Source organism: Triturus cristatus, chromosome 10 (assembly GCF_964204655.1).
Source record: "Triturus cristatus chromosome 10, aTriCri1.1, whole genome shotgun sequence".
In the NCBI taxonomy this organism is placed as follows: domain Eukaryota; kingdom Metazoa; phylum Chordata; class Amphibia; order Caudata; family Salamandridae; genus Triturus; species Triturus cristatus.
The window spans coordinates 145,877,220-145,904,666 of record NC_140593.1 but is presented as its reverse complement, the minus strand read 5'-3'; the positions used below and the strand labels follow the sequence as shown (position 1 = coordinate 145,904,666).

Here is a 27,447-nt window from a genome sequence, read left to right as displayed (position 1 = left end):
AAGATTTTGAGGAGTTTATATTATGAAATTCTAAGCAAAATATATGAAATCTATCATAAACATGATTAGCAGTAAAGGATACAGATCATAGGTACAACCAACTCAGTAAAGTTCAATGCAAAATCCAGCATGGATTTGCCTTACAAAGAGGAGAATGGTGTTTTTATTACAGAGGAAAGATATGTCCCCTTATAGGGCTTCAGATAAAGGATCTCATACATTGCTAAGCATGCACATGGTTGTCAGGATATCCACCAATGAAAAACAAGCAAGAAGAAACATTTTACATAGAATACATTTGAATATTCTCTCATCATACTATTGCATTGAGTTCTCACAGTTTATTCAAGCAGTCGGCACACTGTATGAACGATAGTCTGAGATGTCCGTGAAAAGGTCCAGCGCAGTGGGAAGCCTCTGGGAACGCTCACCGTCTTCTAGTGTGAAGCTACAAATTCTTTAGCCATGGCTGAGAAATAACAACAGTGATAACGTGGTGTTGTACAGCTTTGTTTCAAAATGGAAGACAGTACATCTTTGGTTATGTTAGCACAAGTTCGATTTCAAGCAATTTTCTAAGCATAAAGGAGAAACAACAGTCACAACCCCACCTCTGATGATTTTTTTTGTTTAAATCTCTTTTATTGAATTTATACACAACAAAGAACGCACATCACGAATCACCAGGCAGTAAGCAATAAGAGGCAGCACATAGCAGGCAAATTACAATGTAAACATCGTTGGTTTAGAGTAATGAGGCTATAAGGGACGGTGCACAGTACATACCATAGGGTACAGGGCCAGAGGCTGGGTGCAGTTGACATTACAAAAGTTAGGCTAGTGATCCCCACCCAGCTCTGTGGCAACAGTACGGATCAAGCAGAAGGGGTCACATGAATACCTGTGGCTAAACTCACTGGACCTCTGGTGATTTTTAAATCATCACAGCTATACCTTTATTACAACACAGATGTAATCAGCTTGTGTTCTTCTCCTTTGATTCTCCCAAATCTTTCATGTCATAGAGTTCTTATTTGCATCTCTTCAACTTTTAAGTCAAACCTCTTTCTTTTTCTTCCTCTGGTTGCTGACAGCCTCTTATGCCTGCAACCAAACCCATCCCCTGAAGAAACTCCTTTGCAAAATGTTAGAAAAAGAAGCACACATGCAACTCCAATCAGTATAATCAAGAGAGGAGTTAAAAGCAATTTTAGTGTTCCTCTGCCTATACTTGCTAACCATTCATCTATTTTAGCAAATCCTCTTCACATAGATCCAAATACTGAACCTATCCCATTCCAGGCACCCATCTCTTCAAATTTGGTTAATTCATGTGTTATATATATATATAATTCACTTAAAAAACCATAGGTTTCACACATGTTATAGTTAGCTGGGCATTTTCCTCATGAAAAACCAATGAAATTCCCCCGTTATAGTTAGTGCAGGCAACTATGACTCACGCGACCGTAATCCGCTGCTGATGACGTCAGATATTACATCACTGTATTTACACATTTATATACCCATGTCTTCTTCCTTTTTTTTTTAGCTATACATATATATATTTTTTTTTTTCAGAAAGACACATATGTCATCAGTGATGTAATATCTGACGTCATCAGCAGCGGATTACGGTCGCGTGAGTTATAGTTGCCTGCACTAACTATAACGGGGGAATTTCATTGGTTTTTCATGAGGAAAATGCCCAGCTAACTATAACATGTGTGAAACCTATGGTTTTTTAAGTGAATTTGCAAGGTTTTTTAAATGCTAATTCCTAACTATAACGTGCGTGAAACCTATGGTTTTTTCAGTGAATTTGTACGGTTTTTTAAATGCTAAGTTACTTTACGCCGTTCATGCCGTGCGCGCACGGGGGGCACGCGGTGCGATTTGCGCACCGCGCGCCCACTTCACGCAGTTCGTTTCGTGCGCGCACGGTGAGCACGCGGTGCACCTCGCGCCCACTTTACGCAGTTAGTGCCGTGCACGCACGGTGCACTTTGCGCACCGTGCACGCACGGTGGGCATGCAGTGCGCTACGCGCACCGCGCGCCCACGTTACGCTTAATGGGCCATGTACGCACGGTGCACTTCGCGCTCCGTCCGCACAAGGAGGACACATGATACGCTTTGTTGTTAAGGGTTGTGGGATACTTTGTTTGTTATGTGATTAGCCATGCACACATGCTGTGATGCGCACAGCGTGTGCACACGGGGGGGTTGATATTGCAATTTTATTTTAAAACATATATACCGTGCGCGCACGCTGCGCGAACCTCGCGGAATTTATTTCATTTCGATAGTGCGCGCACGCTTCGCGCACTCGGCGATTTTCCGAAAAATATTACATTTTTTTAATTGCCCTAGGGGGACCTCCTGGGACCCCTTGACCCCTGCTAGGGGGTCAGGAACTGTTCAGCTTGCCCCCTTTACATGTTTTTCTCCTTTATGTTTCAACACCCTCTCAGTGCGAGAGACAAAATGGCGGCCGACACTTCCTGGTTTCGACCGATTCGAATGTTTACTAAGATGTAACAACCAATCAGAAGTGCGCTCGCGGACGGCCGAGTGCGCGCACTCTGCGCGCACGCTGCGCGCACGCTGCGCGCGTACAGATATATATATTGATTTAAATGCTATTTTCTCAGAAAATACTGAACAGATTTACACCAAACCTACAAAAGGCACCAAACGGACCTTATGGCTACCTCTCTGCCAAATTTCACGTAATTCTGTTCAGCCGTTCGGGCTGTAGCTGCGACTAAAGTCCCTATGGAAAAATCCATGGGGAAAACGTGTTTTGGGACCCTCCTTTTTTCTCGGCCCCCGCTTGACGAATCACCCGAGACTTTCAGGGTAGGAGAGGAGCGGAGCGCCCCATTAGTTTTGAAAATTCCGCGAAGATTCGTCAATCGGCGCCAAAGTTATTCAAAATAGAATTTTGAGATTTCCTATGGAAACTCGGTCCTAACTATAACTATCTACTGGCGACCGCCAGTAGATAATATATATTTATCGTTGTGATGGAGGCGTGCTTACCTATGATTGGCTCCTTGTGTGCAGCTGAGGCCCGAGTGCTCCTCGTACGTTGGGTACTTGGTAGCTTTGATTTTTACGCGGCGACCCAGCCGCGGGAGGAGCACCACCCCAGAGAAGTGGGGGCCACGCGGCCTTATCATCGGGCCGATATCGTGGGGCAGCAGCCTACGGATCTTGCACGAACCATGCACAGCGAGGCCCATCTGTGGGCTCGAAGAAGTTGCCAGCTGAACATTTGCGCATTGTAAGGCACTACAAGTCCCATAAGCCCATTCAGGGCGTGCATCCATGTATTTAAGGGGGTGGTGCCTTACGCGCTCTTCTTGAACTGCCAAAGCCTCTGAAGAGAAGTGGGGACACTTCGAAACGCGTCAGGCATCCAGGGCAGTTTGAACAGTGAAAGGAATCGTTGTGATGGAGGCGTGCTTACCTATGATTGGCTCCTTGTGTGCAGCTGAGGCCCGAGTGCTCCTCGTACGTTGGGTACTTGGTAGCTTTGATTTTTACGCGGCGACCCAGCCGCGGGAGGAGCACCACCCCAGAGAAGTGGGGGCCACGCGGCCTTATCATCGGGCCGATATCGTGGGGCAGCAGCCTACGGATCTTGCACGAACCATGCACAGCGAGGCCCATCTGTGGGCTCGAAGAAGTTGCCAGCTGAACATTTGCGCATTGTAAGGCACTACAAGTCCCATAAGCCCATTCAGGGCGTGCATCCATGTATTTAAGGGGGTGGTGCCTTACGCGCTCTTCTTGAACTGCCAAAGCCTCTGAAGAGAAGTGGGGACACTTCGAAACGCGTCAGGCATCCAGGGCAGTTTGAACAGTGAAAGGAATCGTTGTGATGGAGGCGTGCTTACCTATGATTGGCTCCTTGTGTGCAGCTGAGGCCCGAGTGCTCCTCGTACGTTGGGTACTTGGTAGCTTTGATTTTTACGCGGCGACCCAGCCGCGGGAGGAGCACCACCCCAGAGAAGTGGGGGCCACGCGGCCTTATCATCGGGCCGATATCGTGGGGCAGCAGCCTACGGATCTTGCACGAACCATGCACAGCGAGGCCCATCTGTGGGCTCGAAGAAGTTGCCAGCTGAACATTTGCGCATTGTAAGGCACTACAAGTCCCATAAGCCCATTCAGGGCGTGCATCCATGTATTTAAGGGGGTGGTGCCTTACGCGCTCTTCTTGAACTGCCAAAGCCTCTGAAGAGAAGTGGGGACACTTCGAAACGCGTCAGGCATCCAGGGCAGTTTGAACAGTGAAAGGAATCGTTGTGATGGAGGCGTGCTTACCTATGATTGGCTCCTTGTGTGCAGCTGAGGCCCGAGTGCTCCTCGTACGTTGGGTACTTGGTAGCTTTGATTTTTACGCGGCGACCCAGCCGCGGGAGGAGCACCACCCCAGAGAAGTGGGGGCCACGCGGCCTTATCATCGGGCCGATATCGTGGGGCAGCAGCCTACGGATCTTGCACGAACCATGCACAGCGAGGCCCATCTGTGGGCTCGAAGAAGTTGCCAGCTGAACATTTGCGCATTGTAAGGCACTACAAGTCCCATAAGCCCATTCAGGGCGTGCATCCATGTATTTAAGGGGGTGGTGCCTTACGCGCTCTTCTTGAACTGCCAAAGCCTCTGAAGAGAAGTGGGGACACTTCGAAACGCGTCAGGCATCCAGGGCAGTTTGAACAGTGAAAGGAATCGTTGTGATGGAGGCGTGCTTACCTATGATTGGCTCCTTGTGTGCAGCTGAGGCCCGAGTGCTCCTCGTACGTTGGGTACTTGGTAGCTTTGATTTTTACGCGGCGACCCAGCCGCGGGAGGAGCACCACCCCAGAGAAGTGGGGGCCACGCGGCCTTCTCATCGGGCCGATATCGTGGGGCAGCAGCCTACGGATCTTGCACGAACCATGCACAGCGAGGCCCATCTGTGGGCTCGAAGAAGTTGCCAGCTGAACATTTGCGCATTGTAAGGCACTACAAGTCCCATAAGCCCATTCAGGGCGTGCATCCATGTATTTAAGGGGGTGGTGCCTTACGCGCTCTTCTTGAACTGCCAAAGCCTCTGAAGAGAAGTGGGGACACTTCGAAACGCGTCAGGCATCCAGGGCAGTTTGAACAGTGAAAGGAATCGTTGTGATGGAGGCGTGCTTACCTATGATTGGCTCCTTGTGTGCAGCTGAGGCCCGAGTGCTCCTCGTACGTTGGGTACTTGGTAGCTTTGATTTTTACGCGGCGACCCAGCCGCGGGAGGAGCACCACCCCAGAGAAGTGGGGGCCACGCGGCCTTATCATCGGGCCGATATCGTGGGGCAGCAGCCTACGGATCTTGCACGAACCATGCACAGCGAGGCCCATCTGTCGGCTCGAAGAAGTTGCCAGCTGAACATTTGCGCATTGTAAGGCACTACAAGTCCCATAAGCCCATTCAGGGCTTGCATCCATGTATTTAAGGGGGTGGTGCCTTACGCGCTCTTCTTGAACTGCCAAAGCCTCTGAAGAGAAGTGGGGACACTTCGAAACGCGTCAGGCATCCAGGGCAGTTTGAACAGTGAAAGGAATCGTTGTGATGGAGGCGTGCTTACCTATGATTGGCTCCTTGTGTGCAGCTGAGGCCCGAGTGCTCCTCGTACGTTGGGTACTTGGTAGCTTTGATTTTTACGCGGCGACCCAGCCGCGGGAGGAGCACCACCCCAGAGAAGTGGGGGCCACGCGGCCTTATCATCGGGCCGATATCGTGGGGCAGCAGCCTACGGATCTTGCACGAACCATGCACAGCGAGGCCCATCTGTGGGCTCGAAGAAGTTGCCAGCTGAACATTTGCGCATTGTAAGGCACTACAAGTCCCATAAGCCCATTCAGGGCGTGCATCCATGTATTTAAGGGGGTGGTGCCTTACGCGCTCTTCTTGAACTGCCAAAGCCTCTGAAGAGAAGTGGGGACACTTCGAAACGCGTCAGGCATCCAGGGCAGTTTGAACAGTGAAAGGAATCGTTGTGATGGAGGCGTGCTTACCTATGATTGGCTCCTTGTGTGCAGCTGAGGCCCGAGTGCTCCTCGTACGTTGGGTACTTGGTAGCTTTGATTTTTACGCGGCGACCCAGCCGCGGGAGGAGCACCACCCCAGAGAAGTGGGGGCCACGCGGCCTTATCATCGGGCCGATATCGTGGGGCAGCAGCCTACGGATCTTGCACGAACCATGCACAGCGAGGCCCATCTGTGGGCTCGAAGAAGTTGCCAGCTGAACATTTGCGCATTGTAAGGCACTACAAGTCCCATAAGCCCATTCAGGGCGTGCATCCATGTATTTAAGGGGGTGGTGCCTTACGCGCTCTTCTTGAACTGCCAAAGCCTCTGAAGAGAAGTGGGGACACTTCGAAACGCGTCAGGCATCCAGGGCAGTTTGAACAGTGAAAGGAATCGTTGTGATGGAGGCGTGCTTACCTATGATTGGCTCCTTGTGTGCAGCTGAGGCCCGAGTGCTCCTCGTACGTTGGGTACTTGGTAGCTTTGATTTTTACGCGGCGACCCAGCCGCGGGAGGAGCACCACCCCAGAGAAGTGGGGGCCACGCGGCCTTATCATCGGGCCGATATCGTGGGGCAGCAGCCTACGGATCTTGCACGAACCATGCACAGCGAGGCCCATCTGTGGGCTCGAAGAAGTTGCCAGCTGAACATTTGCGCATTGTAAGGCACTACAAGTCCCATAAGCCCATTCAGGGCGTGCATCCATGTATTTAAGGGGGTGGTGCCTTACGCGCTCTTCTTGAACTGCCAAAGCCTCTGAAGAGAAGTGGGGACACTTCGAAACGCGTCAGGCATCCAGGGCAGTTTGAACAGTGAAAGGAATCGTTGTGATGGAGGCGTGCTTACCTATGATTGGCTCCTTGTGTGCAGCTGAGGCCCGAGTGCTCCTCGTACGTTGGGTACTTGGTAGCTTTGATATATATATATATATATATATATATATATATATATATATATATATATATATATATATATATATATATATATATATATATATATATATTTTTTTAAAGTTCAGAATAATTTTATTAAAGAATAATAGTACAAAATATGATAACAGATAGAATACACAAAGGATAAACTGAGTGAAAACTGAAAAGTAAAAATCACAAGAATTCAATCAATACAGTATAATATGCAAACATGAAATAAATTAAGTAAACAATCAAATAACAATATAATTTATAAGTCATTGACAGGCCATTAGATGACAAGGACTGGGACAATATTTTAGAACGAACCGCCAAAGTATCTCGACGAAACGCCCGGTTCAGCCTTATAACTACCAAACTTATCTAACCCCAGATCGTATTAACTGCTACTTTGAGGGCGCGGACTCTCGATGCCCAAGGTGTCATGTGCAGGGGGCGACTTTTACTCATATAGTGTGGAGCTGTGCCTCCTTAACGCAATACTGGCAGGGACTTACACAGGTGACAGCGAGGGTGACGGAGAGGGTGGTCCTCTGCACACCTCCCCACGTACTGCTTCACTTGTTCCCACACACTGCCAAAACCAAGACCATAGCTAGGTTTCAGGACCTGGCAATTATCCTGGCAAAACGAGAAATAACTAGTAGCTGGAAGAAACCGGAGGGCCCTAACGTGCTCAGATGGAAACGGGAGCTGGTGAAATGGGCGGGATGTGAGGGCAGGGTCCTGCTTAAGAATGCACAGCGCGGAGTGGGCAAGCCAGAACGAGCTCAGGCATGGGAGGGGCTGATGGTGGACTTAACAAGAGATAGCGGGACATCAGAGGCTTCCACCCCAGAGAGAACCCCCAGGGACCAGAATAGGACGAAACAACACAGTAGAGCCAGAAGGATGGGAGCATTACATGGCATCGACACACACAGGAGAGGATGGAGTTGCGAGGGAAGGTTCCGGTGCAACACCATAACACACACCTCGAGCGTAAAAGAGTCTACTAACTGAGCTCAATAGCGGTAGAGGGGAGGCAGCAGTGCGGGAGGAAGGGGGAGGAGGGAGGCCTTGTTACTTGTTGGGGGGCGAGGGGGGAATTTTCTCGTATGTATGCCAACTGATATTGGATAGCGGTGTGACGGTAACAGCCAAACGTTTGCAGATGGGACCAAGTAGGGACAACAATTGATGCATCCGTCTGGTCGTGCTCTTCTGTTTTGTACACCTTGAAAGTAGATATGCTTTATAACATGTAAAAGGCAATAAAAATCTGTTTACAAACAATCGAATTTATAAGATACTACGTTTGATGTACAGTGCAAAAGAACCTAAGCAATAAAGCATATTGATAAGGTACAACATACTATTAAAGAAAAATGGAATGTCATGGAGGTCGAGTAACTTCTTGCTGAGAAGGAGACATGGAGAAAGAGCGCTTAGCATTAGCATCAATAAACGTTGTAACAGGCAACCAAAGATTTAAACGTTTTATAACCAAGTGAATAGGATGAACAAATGCTGTGTCTGCGTACCACCAAACCTGAAATAATAATTTGGTTAAATCCTTTCAATTTTTTGTGATTTGCTGAAAAGCGACAGCCAACAGCAAATCAACAATCTTTACATTAGAAATAGAATCATCCCAAATGGGTGATAAACTTCCTAAAAATAAGTGAGTAAGAGAGAAAGGAAAATTGGATTTGAAAATAGAGTTAATTTGAGACCACACTTGTTCCAGAAAGTGTGTACCAGTGGGCCGCTAAAAAGTAATTGTCTCAAATCAGCAGACGATGGAGGAGCAAGACCAACAGGTATCAGGTGTATCAGTGAAACTTTCATGTAAAATAACTGCGTGTAACAAAAGCCTATTATAAATACAAAATAGCGTTTGTGTGGTGTTGGCCGCCCTAGAAGATTTCCTAATTTTGGACCAAACTTTATTCCATAAAGAAATTGACCAATTTACTCCAAGATCCTCTTCCCAAGAAAGTTAAACTTTAGTCTTCTCCCTGTCAGGTGGTGAAGAGCGTATATGAGTATAGATAGCAGAAGCCTTAGCGACCGAAAGTAAAAGGGTGAGTAAGCCATTGACAGGGGGAGGATCAGGGGGGAGGATGAGATAAAACTTGATCATGAGCATTGGAAAGAGCCTGTTGGAGGTTATATTTAGAGTGGAATGAGAGGGGTAAGTTGAAGCGTTGTCTAGCTTCCGAAAACAATAGAATCTTATTTCGAGAAAAGAGTTGATGAATCCAGATTAAGCCTTTACTTCTCCAAGATTTCCAATAAAAGGGTTTAGCATGTATCAAGAGAAACTTATTATGCCATAGAGAGGAGTTGAAAAAGGAGATTAGATCACTAGGGGGGAGAGACAGGAGTAAGGTCAAGAAGTTTACAGGTGCGTCAAAGAATAGGAGTAAAGATAGAATATGGTTTGTGGAAGAAAGAAAGAAACTCTTTGAAGGAGAAGGGAGATAAATATGCTCGTTCAAGATCTACCCACAGAGGAAAATCCAATTTGGATTCCGGGAGCCATCTTGAAGCTTGATGGAGTAGGAAAGATTTTTGATAAGTAGGAAAATCCAGAAAATTAACTCCTCCCTCTACCTTTAGTCTCATTAAAGACATGCGGGGTTTTTTATTGTTCCATAAAAATTATAATAATATGGAATCATTTTCTTGAGATACTTTGAAGAAACAGGGATAAGGATGTTAGAAAGAGTGTACAAAATTATTGGAGTAAGCATAATTTTAATGGTGTCCAGGCGACTCCACCATGAGAGGTATAAGCGATGCCGTTTAGCTGTTAATGTAGAGATTTTATTTATACACTTTTCCAAGCATAAGGAAAGTGTTGATGGAATTGAAGGGGTGAAATGAAGCCCTAAATATTTAATATGATGACAATTCCAGGTAAAACCTGAGGAATGGAAATCGTCTTTAAAAGTATATTTGGTTAAGGGCAGGATCTCACACTAATCTATGTAAGTTTATAACCTGAAACAGATGCAAAGAGCTGGACTTCGTGAAGAAAAGCAGGGACGGATGATAAAGGGTTAGAAATAAATAACATTATGTCATTAGCATAAGCCGCCAATTTAATTTGTTTGTCACTGGCTATATAACCCTGTATGTCATCATTCTGCGGATTCTGGAAAGAAAAGGTTCCAAAGCTAGATTAAAAAGGAATAGAAACGAGGGGGCGTGGCTTGGATGGCCATCATGGCGGACGTGTGCTAGCTAGCTCTGTCCAGCCCGACAGACATCATTTATCCTGGCTCCCTCGGACCATAAAGCAGTCCTAGAGGGAGCATTTCAGCGCTACTGACCTGGGGTGGTGGTCCAGTGAGCAGTCGCGGCGCCTGAAGTTGCGGGGGACGGGGGCCGGCGTGGCCACGAGGCACGGCCTTGAAACAGACAGCGGAGCCGGGGCGTGGAGTTTGGCAGGCCCTGGGTGCAGTGTGAGCAGCGTGGCCGCCCGCCGGTGCTAGTGGGCGCGGTGCACTGTCCTGTGTGCCCAGCATCGGAGGCAGCATTCGTGGGGCGGATCGGCCTCGGAGACCCGGCGGGACATTGGTGAGGAGTCGGGAGAGGGGGGTCACACCGGCCCGCGGGGTCGGGCGACCACGGACAGTGGCATTGCAGTTGGGGAGGAGGCCTGTGTTCGGGGCCCCAGGCTCAGGAGTGCCCCTCCCCCGTGAATTTGGCCGCGACAGTTTGGATGGGGGCTTCGGGTGGCCGGGAGCTATGGCAATACCTTCCCCCCCTCCCCCGGGCCTGAGCTCCCGCCTGGGGATCGGCGGCTAGATCGGGCCGCGGTGGGGGGCTTCAGAGGCACCCATGCTCTCCCTGCACACCTTTGCCGGTTTCTCTGTGGATGCCCCCCCCCCCCCGGGGCCTATATTGGAAGTGGTGAGCGGGGCTGTGCGGGCCTACTTTCGCAGGACTCCACCGCTATTGGTACAGATAGGCCCAGCCTAATTCGTGGCCTGGACGGGCACCCCGTGGCAGACTTGTGGTAGGCGGGGGGCCAGGAGTGGCAGCGCTGCAGCTGGGTGAGGTACCCAGGGGCCCTGACGATCCCAGTGAGTGCCCGGGGTGAGGGCGATTGCTGGTGGGCCTGAGCTGGTGGTTACCCCCCCGCCCCGACCGCGGAGGCAGGGTCCGAATCCGGCGGCTATATCGGGCGCAGAGTGGAGTGCGAAGGGACAGTTCTGGGCCCGCCTTTCCATCCCAGGGGGGCCGGCACCAGCGGTCGAGCGGGCTGCGAGGGGCCCGGGGTACGGTGCCACCGGTTGGGTCACGCGGTTTGGGTGTTCTGCAGCACCGGAGTACAGAGAGCGTCCCCCCCCACACGCATTGACTGGAGTTGGGATTTGACAATCGGCTGGTCCACGTCTGTACGGTTGGCGGGGGGGGGCCACTAGCTGGTCGTGGCCCCCACTGGTAGATTGCGGGCCCCGGACCGGGGGTGCCTTCCTTCCTTCCTATGGGATCGGACCAGGTGACGGATCGGCTTGTCGCGTGCCTGCGCTGAGGGGGTCCTTGTGCCAGCGCTTAGTCCAACTTGACCTGCATCCACGGGGTGTCCATTGAACGCCACCATGACAAGGGATAATGGCGGCGGTGGATCCACAAAACATGGGCCTATAGACAAGTTCACCGGCCCTGGAGCGATGGGCGGTGCTACGGGGAGTCCCCAGGAGGTCATACCGGACAATGCGGCTCTGATGGCGGCAATCACCCAATCCAGGGACATGCTTGATCCCAAAATTGGTGCGGTGGGCGCGGATATTATGTTACTACACCAGGATATACGGAACGCAGTGTCCCGCATCACGGAGGCTGAGACCCGCATCTCAGGGGTGGAAGATGATGTTTCGGTTCTCAAGCAGAAGGTGGCAAGTATGGAAACCATCCAGAAGGGCCTGGCGCTCTGGGTTGAGGATGCTGAGGGGCGGGCCCGGCGGAACAACCTGCGCTTCGTTGGATTCCCGTAGGGATGCGAGAAAGGTGATATGGAACGTTTTCCCACACAATGGCTGGAAAGCTGGCTCCCTCCGGATGTCCTGTCCCAGTGCTTTGTCGTGCAGCACTCATTCAGAAACCACCTGAAGCTCCCCTTTATGCTTTACTATTCCTGGCTCGTCTGCGGGTGGTGTACCAATCCCGCACCCATTTCTTTGACTCCCCGGAGGAGGAGTTCAAGTGGACAGATGAAACCGTGCGGGTGCGGGTGCATACACCGCCTGGGCTGCAATCCGATAAATCTTTGAGTGAGGGGCCGTCGAAACATTCCCGAGGACAGCGCCGGAGGGGGCACAGAAGATCTCGGTCCCAGAGACGCTCTCTGACTTGTGGAGCTTCCTCCCGGGGAGACCCTACTTCTCAACATCGGACACTGGATCCCTAATCTTTGTGAACAAGATGGTGCCGAGATGTTCCTCTAATTGGACTGTGTGACTGTTTGATTTAAGCTGTATGGAGGGAGCTCTTAGGAGGGTTGAATCCCTACCTGTCTAGTGCTTGTGGGGGGTGGGCCTGGGCGACATGGGCAGTAAGTTGGGGATCCATTGACGGGGGCGGCCCGTGTCCCCCTGTTGGGGGGTTGGCGCCAACCCCGCCGCGACAGGTACTTCAGCGTTTTTGAGGTCTGGGGTGGGGGGTTTGTTATGGGGAATGGATTTGTTTAGGGGTATGAGTTGCGCTTTCGCACTGGGTTCACCACGACACGCACACACACCGTCGGGACCTCCTATCCATGTTACACCACTGCTTGTTACCCGATGGCTAGTGGGGTAGTAGATGCTCGGGTGTCCCCGGGCACCCTCCGCATTGTTAGTTGGAATGTGCGCGGGGTCCTGGATAAAATTAAGCGAAGAGCTGTCCTGCGTCAGGCTAAGAGGGCCGGAGCTACATCCTCTTTTTGCAGGAAACCCATTTGATGGGCTCCAAGGTCCTGTGCCTGCAGCGCTATGGCTTCCAACAGGTCTTTCACGCTGGGTGCATGCAGGGTTCCAGGGGAGTAGCGATTCTAATACACCGCAGGGTCCCATACGTGCATGCGCAACAATGGCTGGATACGCAGGGGCGGTACCTATTTCTCCGGGGCACGATTGGGGAGGACCCTATTGTGCTGGGCTGTGTGTACGCCCCCCCCTCTACAGTGGTCTTTGGTGGAGCGGCTACTCTCCCTGTTGCATCGGCTCTACCAGGGCGCTTTACATACCCAGGCTCTTCCGGGTGTGCTGGATGAGGGTGGGGCGCCGGTAATAGACCCTAAGGCCATAGCGGAGAGCCTCGCCACCTATTATGCGGATCTCTCTCCCCTCGGGAGTGCTTGCCGGAGGCTACTGTGCACAAGTTCATTGCGGACCTCCCGCCCAAAGCGGTGTCCGATGAGACACGTCAACAACTGGAGCTCCCCCTATCAGAGGAGGAGCTGAGTAAGGCCCTGGGAGAGCTCAATTCGGGGAAGGCGCCTGTACCCAATGGGTCCCCCAGTGAGTTCTTTCGTCGGTACAACCTACAGTTGGCCTCTTATTATCGGGTGGTGGTGGAGGAGGCCAGGGAGGCCGGTCGGCTCCCCCCGGACTGGAAGCATGCAGAGGTGGTGATGTTTCATAAGCCTGGTCGGCCCCCAGGGCAGCACGCCTCTTACCGCCCCATCTCTCTTCTTAATGTGGAGGCCAAAGTTTTGGCCAAAGCACTGGCTAACCGCCTTTTGCCCCACATCTCGGCCTTGGTACACCCAGACCAGGCCGGGTTCATGCCTCAGAGGGCGACGCGGCACAACATAAGGCGGGCACACGTAGCGCTGGCAGCGGTCCGACGGACTGGGGAGCCGGCTGCACTCCTACTGGCGGACATGGACAGGGCATTTGATTCGATGAGCTGTGTCTACCTGTTCACCCTCCTACGTAGACTTAATTTTGGCCCCCGTTTTTTGTCGTATTTAATGCTCCTTTATACCGATCTGACAGCGTCGGTGCGTGTGGCAGAAGTGGTCTTATCCAGCTTCCTTATCCGGCGTGGCACCAGACAGGAGTGCCCCTTGTTGCCATATTTATTCGCCCTTGCCATGGAGCCATTGGCGGCCTGGGTGCGTATCGACGCACAGCTTACGGGATTTGAGTGGGCTCCAGGCCTATCCGACAGGATCACATTGTATGCGGATGATGTCCTTTTTTTTCAAACTGCATTGGATAGGTCGGGCCACGAATCCTGGAGATCATGCAAATATTCGGGGATACGACCGGGCTGTATATGAACCCCCATAAGTCCACGCTGTGGGTCTTGGGAGCTCGGGTGAGAGCGGATATGTGGGCGTCCGTGCTACAGGTGGCGGTGGGAGGTCTCAAATACCTGGGTGTATTCTTGTCGGATGTGCCTGCCATATCGCGGAACTTGGTACCGGTCTGGGAGCGCGTTCGTACAGAAATTAAGACCTGGTCACTCATGCCCATAACAATTTATGGCAGGTCGGCAATCTTCAAAATGGTTGCGCTCCCCCGCCTGCTATACCAGTTACAGAATTACCCGTACCCGATCGCGCCTAGATGGTTCCGGCTGGTGAAGTCGGTGCTGGGGCAGTTCTTTGGGAGGAGGGGGGGTGCGTGTGGCGTTGCGTACGTGCTTTCTCTCCACTTACTGTGGAGGTCTGGCGACCTCAGATATTCTGTCGTACTACCAGGCCTCGCACCTGTTAGTTCTTAACGAGCGGTGGTATGGGGATGGGGGGACCCGGTCTATACATTGGAGCAACACCTTATGTGGCCTCACACTCTTCACACGATTCTCTACTCAGCGACGCTGCATGGTACGCTACCACCGGTGACAAAGGTAGTATTCCAAATTTGGCAGCAGTCACTAAGATGAATGGGGTGGTGGAATACCCTTACTAGAGAAACTCCTCTGTCGCACAATAGATGCCTGCCTGATCTAGCGGCCTTGCAGGGCTTTCGGGGTTGGTATGCCATGCTGGGGGATGTCGTGTGGGATGGGTCCCTTAAGTCCTTCCGGGATCTACCGGTGGAATTTTGCATGCCCAGGTCCCAGTTCTATCAGTACCTCTAGCTCCGCCATGCGCTTTCCCCCAGCCTGCAGGGCCTTGACTCTCTACCCGAGTTTAGCCCGTTGGAGGCAAAGGTTTTCATGGGGGATCTGGAGACCAAGAAGATCTTGCGGATATATCAGTCCCTGGTCACTCACAGTGCTCCTATGCTTGAGAAGGTACAGGGGGTGTGGGAGGAGGATGTGGGTACGCTGGAGGAAGAAGACTGGAGAGAGGCCCTAGCCGCCCACCGGGGAGCAGCCATAGCGATGCGTCTCCGCCTCATTCAATTTAAGTACCTCCACCAGGTTTATTTTACTAGGGTTCGACTGTGGCGGGCGGGATTGATTGCCTCCCCGGAGTGCCTCCGGTGTGGCGGGGTGGAGGACACATTCCTGCACACGGTTTGGCAATGTTCATCACTGGATCGTTTCTGGAGGGGGTATTCTCCTGCCTATCGGAGGTTTTAGGGTGGACTCTCCCACGCACACCACAGTTCTCCCTGCTGCATGTGATGGAAGGGATCGGGGGCAATTTTTATGAACGACATCTTATGCAGCTGGGCCTCACATTGGCGAAACATGATATAGCCAGGAGGTGGAAGGATACACGGGCCCCTTCGGTGGCTACCTGGAAAAATGGTCTTGACTTCTGCATGGGGCTGGAACAGCCAATCTTTGTGGCCTGGGGATGTCAGCGTAAGCACTACAAAATATGGAAGCGGTGGGCGGACTATAGGGGCTTGTGGCTGGAGCCTCCGATCACAGCAGATGAGGGTAGGGACGGTGAGGTTGGGCCTGGCAGGGGGGGTGGGAGGTAGCCTGGGGTGTGTGTGTGTTAAGACTGGCACTTTCCTACTTCTGTTCTGGTATCTCGTTTATTATTTCCTTTAGTCCTATATTATCAGCTGGTGGACTGGTCTCAGGGGTCGTGCAGGGGGGGGGGCTAAGTTGGGGATGAGGGTCCGATATCCTGACAGATACACAATGTCAAATACTTTGGTTGCTTTGTTTTACAAAAAGGTCAGTTGCTGTCCTGCAAGTGTATAAACTGATACGGCAGTGGCCCCTGGGGTACAGAGCCCTGCGTCTTCTGTGCAATTTGACAATACAATTTGTTTTAAAAAAAATGGAACAGAGACAAAGGACATCCTTAACGAACACCTCTACTTAGATCAAAATAGGAGGATGATTGACCATTAACAAAAACAGCAGCTTGCGGGTTAGAGTAGAGGGTCGAAATCAGGGAGATCATCTTGGGACCGAAACCAAACCATATGAGTGTTTGAAAAAGATAGGACCAATTGATGCAATCAAACGCTTTCTCAGCATCTAAGGCTCCAGCAGCTAATAAGTGGGATAAACGATGAGATTTGGATAAGATGTCAAAGAATAAACGAGTGTTATCCGAAATGAGGCGGCCTTTAACAAAACTGGATTGTTCCGTGCCCAATAATTGAGGGAGGAAGGTCCCTAAACGAAAAGCCAGATCCTTAGAAAAAAAATTGTAAACAATGTTAACAAGTGAAATGGGTGTATAGTTTTTACAATTTTGAAGATCCTTTCCATCTTTAGGTATTAAACAGATTAAGGCTTCTAAAAAGGACCCAGAGGATTTTCCAGATTGTAAAAAAAAGTTTACCAGAGTGATTAGCTTGGGAAGAAGATGTGGAGCAAAGTGTACAAAAAATTCAGCTGTGAAACCATCTGGTCCTAGAGCTTTATCTTTCTTGAGGGACTGTAGTGCGATGTGAAGTTCTTATTGTGAGATATCAGATTCTAGGAAGCGAAGTCTGGTTGAGTAGGTGAGAATTTATGAATACCTGAAAGAAATTGTGAAATATGTAATTCTGATGGTGTAGATTCAGGTGTGTATACATTTTTATAAAACAAGAGAAATTCATTTAAAATCTCTGAATCCTTGTATCTTAGTGTATTTTGTTCATCCCTGATAGATTCCATGTCAAATTTATTATGTTTGACTTTTAAATAGTTCGCTAAGAGCTTACCCGGTCTGTTTTGACAACCATAGAATTTAGCGCTGGATTTTAGCAAAAAAAGTGAAGCGTTATCAGTAGATTCCTTATTGAATTGAAATTTTGCTTTAACAAGTTGAGACAGACAGTCTTTGGTCTTTGAAGAATAATAAGAATGCTCCAATCTCTTTATTTCGTTTAAGAGGTCTTTAGAAACTTTGTGTGCATTTTTCCTTTTCCTAGATACGTAACCAATAATAAAGTCCCTAGGGGTTGCATTGAAGACATCCCAAATTACAGGGACAGGTAAGGTATCAGTTTGGTTGAAGGAGAAATAATCATTAAAAAAAGATACAAAGGAGGAATTAAAATTGGGGTCTAAAAGGAGTGAATTGTTGAAACGCCATCTCCTAGATAAATTGGATTTTGGTACTATGTCTAATCGAATAGAGATGGGCGCGTGATCGGATATTAGAATAGATCCAATATCAGCCCTTCTTAGAGATTGGGAAACGTTGTGTGAGACAAAAAAATATTACGCGATTGAGTTTGATAAGCCGCAGAATAAAATGTATATTCCCTTGTAGTTGGCTTACAAATTCTCCATGGGTCTATAAGTTTATATTGTTGAACAGTCTGAATGAAAAAAGTATGCGCTTTGTGCGGTTTAAAAGAAACCGATGAATTACGGTCAATAAAAGGGTCAAATATTTGGTTACAATCACCTGTAAGGATGAAATTATCATCGATACATGATGAAAGTTGCTGGGATAGGTCAGTCCAAAACGTGAAGTCGCCATTCGTGGGGACATAAATATTGAATAAAGAGATCGGAGCATTACCAATTTGTAGTTTGGTGAATACCCATCTACCCCCCTCATCAGAAAGTTGGGAAAGTAGCTTAGCATCAATTGACTTATGACATAGCGTTATTACACCATTTTGTTTGCCATCACCCGGTGAAAAAAAGACTTCTCCAACCCAACCCCTCCTCATTTTTAAAGATTCCTTTGCAGATAAATGGGATTCTTGTAATAGAACAATATCAGCCCCTACTTTAGATAGATGTGATAAAACACGTTGGTGTTTGATGGGAGATTTCAAGCCTGCCTCAGACATTCCACGATATGATCTTCAAAGACATAAAGACATCATGGGAAGGACTGGAAGATAAAGGTCAAGACAGATCATGCGAGAACATAAGATGGAGAATATAACAAAAATTACGGATATAACAAACCAACCATGTAAGCATAAATAAAGACAACCTGGAAAGATTAGGAAAAGTGAGTATAGATAAGATCTTGAAACAGGGAACAAAAAGATAATGAAAAAGAAAGAAATGGAATAGAAGGTGGAGTAAGACACAAATGTAAGAAGAAAAAAAGGAAAAAGAGGAAACAACAACAAAAAGAAAACAACATACCTACACCAAAGGACATCCAAAGAAAACTGGGGGAATGAGACCACATGGAGGCGATGGCACGCCCAGACTCGACGGGACAAAAAACGCGGGAGGACCATAATACTTCAAGAAAGGGTAAAAGAATGTTGTATGGATAAAACATAAATAAACCTGGGAGGAGGAGACAAGAAAAAGAGAGCAGTTATCATGAAAAATCGAGAATAAAAAAAGAATAGATAAATAAATCAATCAATAACTGTGATATCAATACATGCAAACTTGAGTAAAAGCTGAAAAGAACAAATATTAAACCTCCTAAAACTTGTAACCATGTGATAAAACCTGGAACATTAAGCAGGAAGAAACATTACTGCTTATGATAATGACAATATTACATATTACTAGATGACGAAGCACCAGAAAAGTCCATGGAATCTGATCTGCAAGAATTGATGAAGCTCTGTAATCTGATAGGATCCTCATAAGTTGTGGTTTTATTCTTATAGGTAACCTTGAAAAGGCACGGATGAAATAGGCCATATAGAGCGCCCATGGCACGTAAATCGGGTTTCATGTTCAGAAACTCTTTGCATCTGTTCGCAGTAGCTTTTGCGTAATCCTGAGCAAAGAATAAAGTGAAGCCTGACCACGAGATACGCAGAATTGATCGGAGTGGTGAGAGGACTTGAAGTAAGTCAGTGTACTCCGAAAAATGCATGCTGACACATCTTGGCCTCTGAGAGGAGTTTATCCCTATGCGTTGGTGACCAAGTCTATAGGCACGTTGAATGTTAAGCAACGAGCCATATGGTAGACGAAGCAGTTTAGGAAGGAAATATTTAAAGAAGGAGAGAGGATCAAAGCCCTCTGAGCCTTCTGGTAAGCTATAAATTTTAAGATTATTTCTTCTGTTTCTATTTTCGAGGTCCTCAACCTGCCTCTGGAGTGAGGAAACTTGAAGTTGAAGACTATTAATCTTCTCGTTGGTGTGAGAATAGGAGAACACACTTTGTTCCACAGAGGTAAGACGATCATTCATCTGAGTCCAATTTTCTGTTAGGAATTGCAGTTTGTTAGTAGTCTCTTCCATGAAGGGACGAAGAGCATGTATTTCTTCCAAAAGCATGTCAAGAGAAACAGGTGAAGAAGGCTTCACTGGGGAACGTGGGTCCTTCTTCAAACGTTTGGTGGTGTTTTTCCCTGCTAGGAAGCATTGATCCCTTGAGAAGACAAAGTTTTGGGCATTGAGACCAATGAGTCCTCCATTTTTGAGAACTGAGGCAATAACTTTGAATTCTTAATGAAGGACTGCGAAGAGCTTGACGCAGGAGAGACTAGTTTTTTCAAACGTCCCAGAAGAGTTTTAAAATAATGTGTCAAAGCCACTCAAATATAATGAAGAATTTAAGAAGTGCAACTTGCATGTAACATTGCAGTGAAACAATATCTGCAATATGTCAGGAAAGACATAGCAGTTATAACTGCCCTTCAAAAAAATGGGAGAGGATGACATATTGCTTATAGGGAGAAAAAATAGTTAATATACTGCCAACATTAGCAAGTTAGTGGAGATTAAGATATGAACTGAAGGAGCAGCATAAAGATGCATGCGGTAAGTGGAAGAACATGAGGGCAAAATGATTGGTAGTATTTTGCTGCAAAGTCATACAATACATGAAACTCCTTGTTTAAGCATTGCCTCTCCAGTTAAAAGTCAGGGTAGTCATGCAGGCACAACCAACTCAAAACCATCAAAAGACTGCCCTTGAATTATGAAGAAACAAACTCCTCTCACCAGGTGGGCTGCTGTAGGGAAGCAGGAGCACCCAAAATGGCGGCCGCAATCAGAGCGGCTATTTGGGGAAATGCCTCATGTAAGGAAATACAGACGCGCGGCATAAACCGAGCTCCGAAAAAAAGCTTGAAATATCAGCGCATCCTTCGCCTTCCTGAATTCTTTACCCAGGACTGTGTAAACGACCTGGAGCCTGATCCGTCCGCGGTGTCCCCGGGAGCAGCACAAAGGCGCCACCATACTCCGTTGGCATCAAGCCACGCCCCCCATGTGTTATATTTCTAATATTAATGATACAACTATCAAGCTTGTTATTATCTATTTTTGGGAAATATGTACAACATTCCCTCACATGAATGACCTTGCAGACTCTTTCTTGATTTGCAAGCCGTAAACTAATACAAGGTGGGTCTGCATGATCATAGCAAGCAATTAGTTATTTATTACTTTCAGTGTTCCAGTTGTATAAGTAGCAAGCCAATCTACTAGGGTTGAGAGGTCTCTAATCGTAACGTTGTTTAGTGCAAATTCTGTAGAAGGTGTAAATGCACCAAAAATATCACTAAGGATCTGCTTAAAGTCTTGCTTACTTCGTTTAATGTAGTGATCAACTGGTGAGTCTAACTCATCAATATGATAAATTCTGGGGAACACTAAAGCTGCGTAACAACTACCTATCCAGTTATGTGGCAACTGCAAGTAAGTTGAGTCACCACATACAAAATAAATGCCTTATACACTCATCTCAAGTTCAGCAAAAGTCCCGCCTTTAATCAAATAACTATGCTCACATTCACTTCATCCCAATGCCTCACTAGTTTTGTTCCCTTCCTGTTTCCTTATCATATACAAAGTTCCTTTTTCAGCAATTTTAATGCTCAATTTTGGAGGTGGTTCCCTTACAACTTCTGTTCATTTCCAAATAACGTGTTTTTTCCCCCTTTCCCCTTGTCTCTTCATCCAATCTTATCCTTTCATTCAACTCATCTATATAAAAACTCTTTCATTTTGGCTAATTCTACTGGTTACATCATACATGCTTTGATTATTAGCGCTCAGGTTATGTATTGGAGTAAAGAATTTCATGGTATGCTCATGCTGGTCTCTTGATCTAAAAGCCTTGGAAGAGTAATAAAGATGTTTAGAAGCCCACCAACACATATTTGCATCAGTTACAATTGGTAAATTTTCTAAAGGCTGGTCATAATTGGAATAAAACAACTTAATGGTATTCTGCTGATAATGTAGGTTTATAAAGACATACCAGGAGAAGGAATAGGACAGAGGCAAATGAAAATATGTCGCCCCTTCAGTCGCAGAGGCTGGAAGGTATGAGCAGACGTAACTGTTCTCAACCTGCACAACTTTCACATAATCAGCTAGCAACTGGAAATAAACATTATAACTATAATACTTTCATGCTGTGGGATGTGGAAAACTTTGTTTCCATGCACTGATTTACTGACAGCTGGTTTAATTCGGGTGTTTAAAGAGTACCAAGAATCTCCCCACCCAGCAAATAGATGTCCAACAGCCATCCAAATATAGAAACAGAAATGGCAACTTCAGGAGCTTTAAGTAAAAATGTTTGCAGCGTTGCTGAGCCATGTTAGCTTAAGTCAGATCAAGGAACTAGATCGTAATCTCAGCGTAAAGCAATTGGTCATTGGATCTCTACCCTAATGCCACTACCCTATTTCGAAAGTTACAGTGATTTCTATTCTGCGTCAGCAGGAGGCCTAAGGCTCTAACTAATGTCTTCTGACCATTTCCCTAGCTCTCTAATCATCCTTTTTAATATTTGTCAGTGATTTGCGTAAGTGACTTCTCTTTGCAAATGTCCTGACCTCAAAGAGGCTCATCAATGTCGGTCAGACAGTCATCAGATTCAATATCGATCTTTGCAAGATAGGTCCAATCTGAACCCTAGTACTTTCGGTTTGACCATTGTCTCTTTGTTGGGTCGCTTGGAAGTTTTAAAATCGATGCTCTTGTCTGCTGGTTCTAGTTCTTCTAGCTCACTAACTTCCCTTACTGCCTCTGGTTTTCTTCTAGTCGTCAACAGTCTCTTTCGGGTTGTCGTAGTCTTTGGCCTGCTTTCCTCAGTTGAGTGACAATACTGAGAGGTGCAAGCAATCCCTGTCTCTGATGGAGCTGAAACACACTCAGAGGCAGGATCTTCTCTAGCTGTCCCACTCTCTGATTCCCTCAACCTCTCCTTGGGTGGGTTTCATTAAATTCTCCATGAGTTTTCAGTGTGAATGCGTATTCTTAGTCCTGTAGACAGGGTTGTAGCAGCCGCTGGAATGAGGACACCATTACCTGGCTCTCGCTCATGTTGATGCCTGTCTATGGACAACTATGAGACCCTCAGACTGGTCTTCCTCTTCTTCTGAAGCCTCAGAGACTTCAAACCTAGAGTGACTCGAGGAACTTATGGATGTTTGCGCAGCTTCTTCCTTTTCTCGTCTTACCCACTTGGTATGGGAGACATGTGTCCAGTTCGGCAGACCAGCACACTTCACTGAAGTGTTGGTGACCAGGACTACCTGGAATGGGCCTCCCCACTGCTCCTCCATGCAAGATTTGCAGACGTGTTTCTTTATGTGAATCCAGTCGCCGGGGTTCAGGTCAAGTCCCAGAGTCTCTTGGACAGCTGGAGTAGCAGCATCAACTTGATGGGAGATAGAACGTACAACATTAGCCAATCCCTTGCAGTACTCAAGAACCAGATCATCGGTGAAATTCAACAGCTGGAACAGAAGGAATTCACATGACTCGTCCCACCAATACCTTGTGAGATGCTAACACTGTTTTTCTACACGAGGTGCTTTGAATGCTCATCAACACCAAAGGAAACACACCTAGCAGTTTAAGAGAAGTTGAGGCACAGGCTTTAGCAAATTTAGCTTTGATCGTTCCATTCAGTCTCTCTATGATGCCTGAACCTTCAGGTCTGTAACTGCAATGAAATCTCTGGTCAATCCCTAGCGCTTTGCATAGTAACTACATCACGTCAATCATAAAGTGGCTACTTTGATCTGATTCAAGATGAACTGGGATTCCGAATCCCATAACAATAGTTTGACAACTAACAGACTGTCACATCTCCTGGTGGGATATGCGACGACCCGCAGGAAAAAAAACATGCAATGACGAGAATATACCTTCATTGATTACATCGGGGCATCTCCACAAAATCCATCTGGAGATGGTTGAAGGGCCCATTAGACTTCCCAATGTGGTTCATGGTTACTACTACTTTTTGCCCACATTTTGTTTGTGACAAGTAGCACAACGCTGACACACATTTTCTGTCATTGATTGAAAATAGGAATTATACCAGTACTGTTGAAAGATAGACACATCCCATCTCTGTCTACATGTGTTGGACCATGAATATGTTGTATCATAGCAGGTAGCATCAAATCACGGAGCACTGGCTTCGCATCACTAGACACACAAATGACAATGGCATCCCTTACTCAACTCTTATTTTCCCATTTGCCTTTCTTTAATATCTGAGCCTTGTGTTGCAGTTCTCTTAGCTCATTGAAAGTATGTACTGTGTTTAACAACATATTTGTCACAGTCTATCCTTCGCATTGGATGGCTCTTCCATGTGAAAGGTGCTGTACTCGAGCACAATATGAGGCGATTTCCTTCGCTTATCGGTTGCCTCTGGTGACAAAGTCATTATCACTCGTGTGAAGCACACTTCACTACTGTGATTCCTTTAGGCAATTGTAAGTCTTCTAATACATTGGAGACATATAGCCCATTTCTGATGGGGGACCCAGAAGAGGTCATAAAACCTCAATGTGACCATAACTGCCTGAAATTGTGTACAGCCCAAACCCATACTGACTGTCAGTATAAATGGTAGCTCAAAAGCCTTCCTATGTACAGCAGGCTCTGGTGACACAATTAAGTTAGCTGCTTGTGCAGACATTACATGGTTCAGGTAGGATGGTTCCACAACCCCACTTAGGATGCACACAGCATAGGCGGCTCTTAGAATGCTGTGTCGGTTTCTCAGACAGGATCCATTGAAAAAAGGCTATGACCAGATTCGAAAAGGGGTACATCTAGTATGTCGGGTCTTGGTTTTGTGTATAACTTGGTAACACTGATGTAACCATGATCAAGGTCCCCCTCTTCATCTTCCTCTTGTTTTGGTAACAGAGAAGCAGGGTTTAGGGTATTACAAATTATGATAGAGACATTTTCGGCAGCCAAAATCATTCTCTTATAGCGGGTTATGCTGCTGTTTGTCAAATGTTGTGTGTGAGTCAAGAGGATTTCAATTGAATAAAGGCCCATTATGATCAGTGGGCAGCCCAGCACTATCCCCCCTGTTGGCTGAATGCGAAGGCTCACTACTGATACTGCTTTCAGACAACCAGGCAATGACGCAGCTACTGGATTAAAGAGTTGCTGAAAAGTACCCAATGGTAGCTTTGTCTCCCCATTGGTCTATGTTAGCACGGATTAAGCACACCCATCTCTTCCATGGCAAAAGAGCACAGTCTTTAGTATAGTTTGGCATTCCAAGAGCGGGTGCACTGCAAAGTACATTTTTGAGCTCCTGGAAAGTTTCCATGATTTTATCATCCTTCGATACCAAGTCATTAATGTCAGTGTGTGTCAGTGTCAGTAAAGACTTTGCCACAAATTGAAGGTTTAGAATCTATTGTTGGCAATAGCCAACCATGCCCAAGAACATTCACACTTTTCTCTTTGTGGTCGGAAACTTATTCTGAAGGACACTTGTATACCTCTCTTTTCTCTCTGATTTCCCAGATACATGACTTCTTTTTGACAGTACTGCAATTTTTTGGGGGAAACTTTATGCCCATCCTCAGCCAAAATTGTTGAGCAGAGCAAAAGTGTCTCGTCTATAAGTTTCCTTGGTCATCAGTGCAATCAAAAGATCACTGATGCACTGGATCAGGGGTGAGTTATACAGTACTGCAGAGACTCTAGAATCCATTTAAGTATGTGATTGAAATAGGATGGAATTTCAGTATACTCATGGAGAGTGCAACACCACACAAGAGCCTTCTCTTGGAACAGAAACGTGAAGAGAAACAGGCTATTTTCATAAAGGGGAACCGAGAAGAACGCTTGGCAGAGGTCAATGACCATGAACCATTCAGATTCAGGGGAATTTGGAACAAAATCACAACAGAGTCGGTACCACAGGTTAGCATGGAACGACAATGTGGCTAATTTCTCTGAGATTTTGGACTATCCACCATTTTTTGTTTGCTTTTTGCATAGCCATAATCGTAGAGTTACATAGACTCCCAATGACTTCCTTTAGAATGTCCTGCTCTATCATGCTCTCGATGACGGGAGTAATTCCTGCAATGGCCTCTGGAGTCATTTTGTAAGGGCGCATTTGTGGAAAAACTGCGCCCTCTATGGTAATAACCAGATACAGCCTGACAGGTTCCGGTCTTTGTAGCATGAACTCTGCATCTGTTGCTTGGGGCTCGATTCTGCCGCCATACTGCAGACAGTAAATGGCTCAACTGAGTTTACCAAAGATATCTCTTCATAACAAGACATGGAAACAAATCACATACCATGAACTGGTGTTGTTCCTTGATGGCTCCAGTTTTTACTCGGAAAGGTGTAGTTATCTGATTGATATTCAGCTGATTTGTAATGCCTACAACCTGGGCCTTTTTTCCCTATAGAGCTAGGTTTGGGACCTTAACTGTTCTAACAGTCAAGTGAGTGGTTCCTTGTCAGGGTTGTGTCCCATTCACCCCCACTTTAGTGTCCCTGCAGCAGGGTGCTCCACTGTCTTCCTGAAACCTTTCCTCATTCTAGGTTTCCTGCTCGTTTACTGGTTTATGCCCTCAAGTCTTGTGTGCACTGCTGTCAGTCAAAATATCTTATTCTACAATATCTCAATCCCCCCAGTCTTGTGTGCACAGTTGTATGCCTGCATGTTTTATCTCAGCCCCTGAGTCTTGTATGCAATGTTACTGCCAGAAGTCTCAGCCCCGAGTCTGTATGCATTTATTAGGCACGTGCTCTGCATATAGAGGTTTGCCGCACTCTCGCGAGATCTTGGAAAATCTTGGCAGCCATCTTGAGTGTGGTTTGGATATTTAAGTCAAGCCCGAGCTTGGAGGCCCTGCTTTACCTCAAGTATTCAAGAGAAAGCTTTGCCCTGCCGGCATCAACAGCAGACAAGACAACAACCACAGGAAGAATGCAGCATCCGCGCTAAGTATCACTTACTCGCTTGGAAAGGCTGTTCCCTGCCTGCTTCCCAAGCACATTAGCAGAATTGGGGGACTCTTGTCTTCTTTCGGCACGCTGTTCTCTGCCCGCACCACAGAGCCTCCGTCACAGCATCAGGTACCTGCAACACAAGAATAAACAGTAACTTGACAGACAGCTTATTAAGGTACAGACCAACCTTCAATACCAGACCTTTGTTAAGAGCAAGACTCTAAAACTATGTACAGGGCAGTGAAATAAATGAACAAGAACTTAAGAGAGAGAGAGTTTAAATGTGAAGCAACATTTTTTACTTCTCATAAAGGGAAGTTAAAATCATACGCAAAGTAACAATATATATGTAGAAACTTGTGTTCAGAATATATTTTGTAACAATGTTAAAAGTGATTGGTCAAGAAGAGGATTGATAACATTGTGACCCTTTTAGGATGACTCTGGAATTCCTTGGCAGTGCAATAAAGAAAACCAGCCTCCTACTACGTCCTACTATTCAACTTCCTAGTGCAAGGCAGACACAAGTTGACTCACAGGTACCTAGAGAACTCATGGGAGGGTTAGCACGGTAATAGGAAAGGAATATAGAAGCTGGAGAAAATTAGATCCTAACCTTGTTGCTCCTATCTATAATGTCCATTCACAGGCCGACAACTTGGAAGTCACTTCGATAGCACCACCATCAAGATCCACTTCTCTCTTCCTGATTTGACCTTCTAGCTGTGAGTGGTATTACACTGGTAGGCATGATTGGGGCGATGGACTTGGGTCCATATCGTCTCTGCAAGTTACATCACGACTGACGAGGTAAGAACCTGTTTAACATTTCTTCTGTCTATAAAGAAAGGTACAGGATGTCCTTTGACCTCTCTGTCTATGTAGGGTCCACTTATAGGACTACGCCAAGCACACTCCTACTCGCCCCTCAGGCAGCCTCATTGGGCCTGAGCAAGGTCTGTGGAACTCTCCATC

At 47.2% G+C, this 27,447-nt stretch overlaps 1 long non-coding RNA gene across 1 annotated transcript; it reads right to left on the bottom strand.

Annotated features, from left to right (window-relative positions):
- Positions 1-27,447, bottom strand: LOC146789055 (uncharacterized). Its single transcript, XR_014969745.1, has 3 exons — positions 26,479-27,447; positions 18,447-18,596; positions 1-469 (listed from the first exon to the last, which is right to left on the bottom strand). It is a non-coding gene; the product is annotated as an uncharacterized LOC146789055 (long non-coding RNA).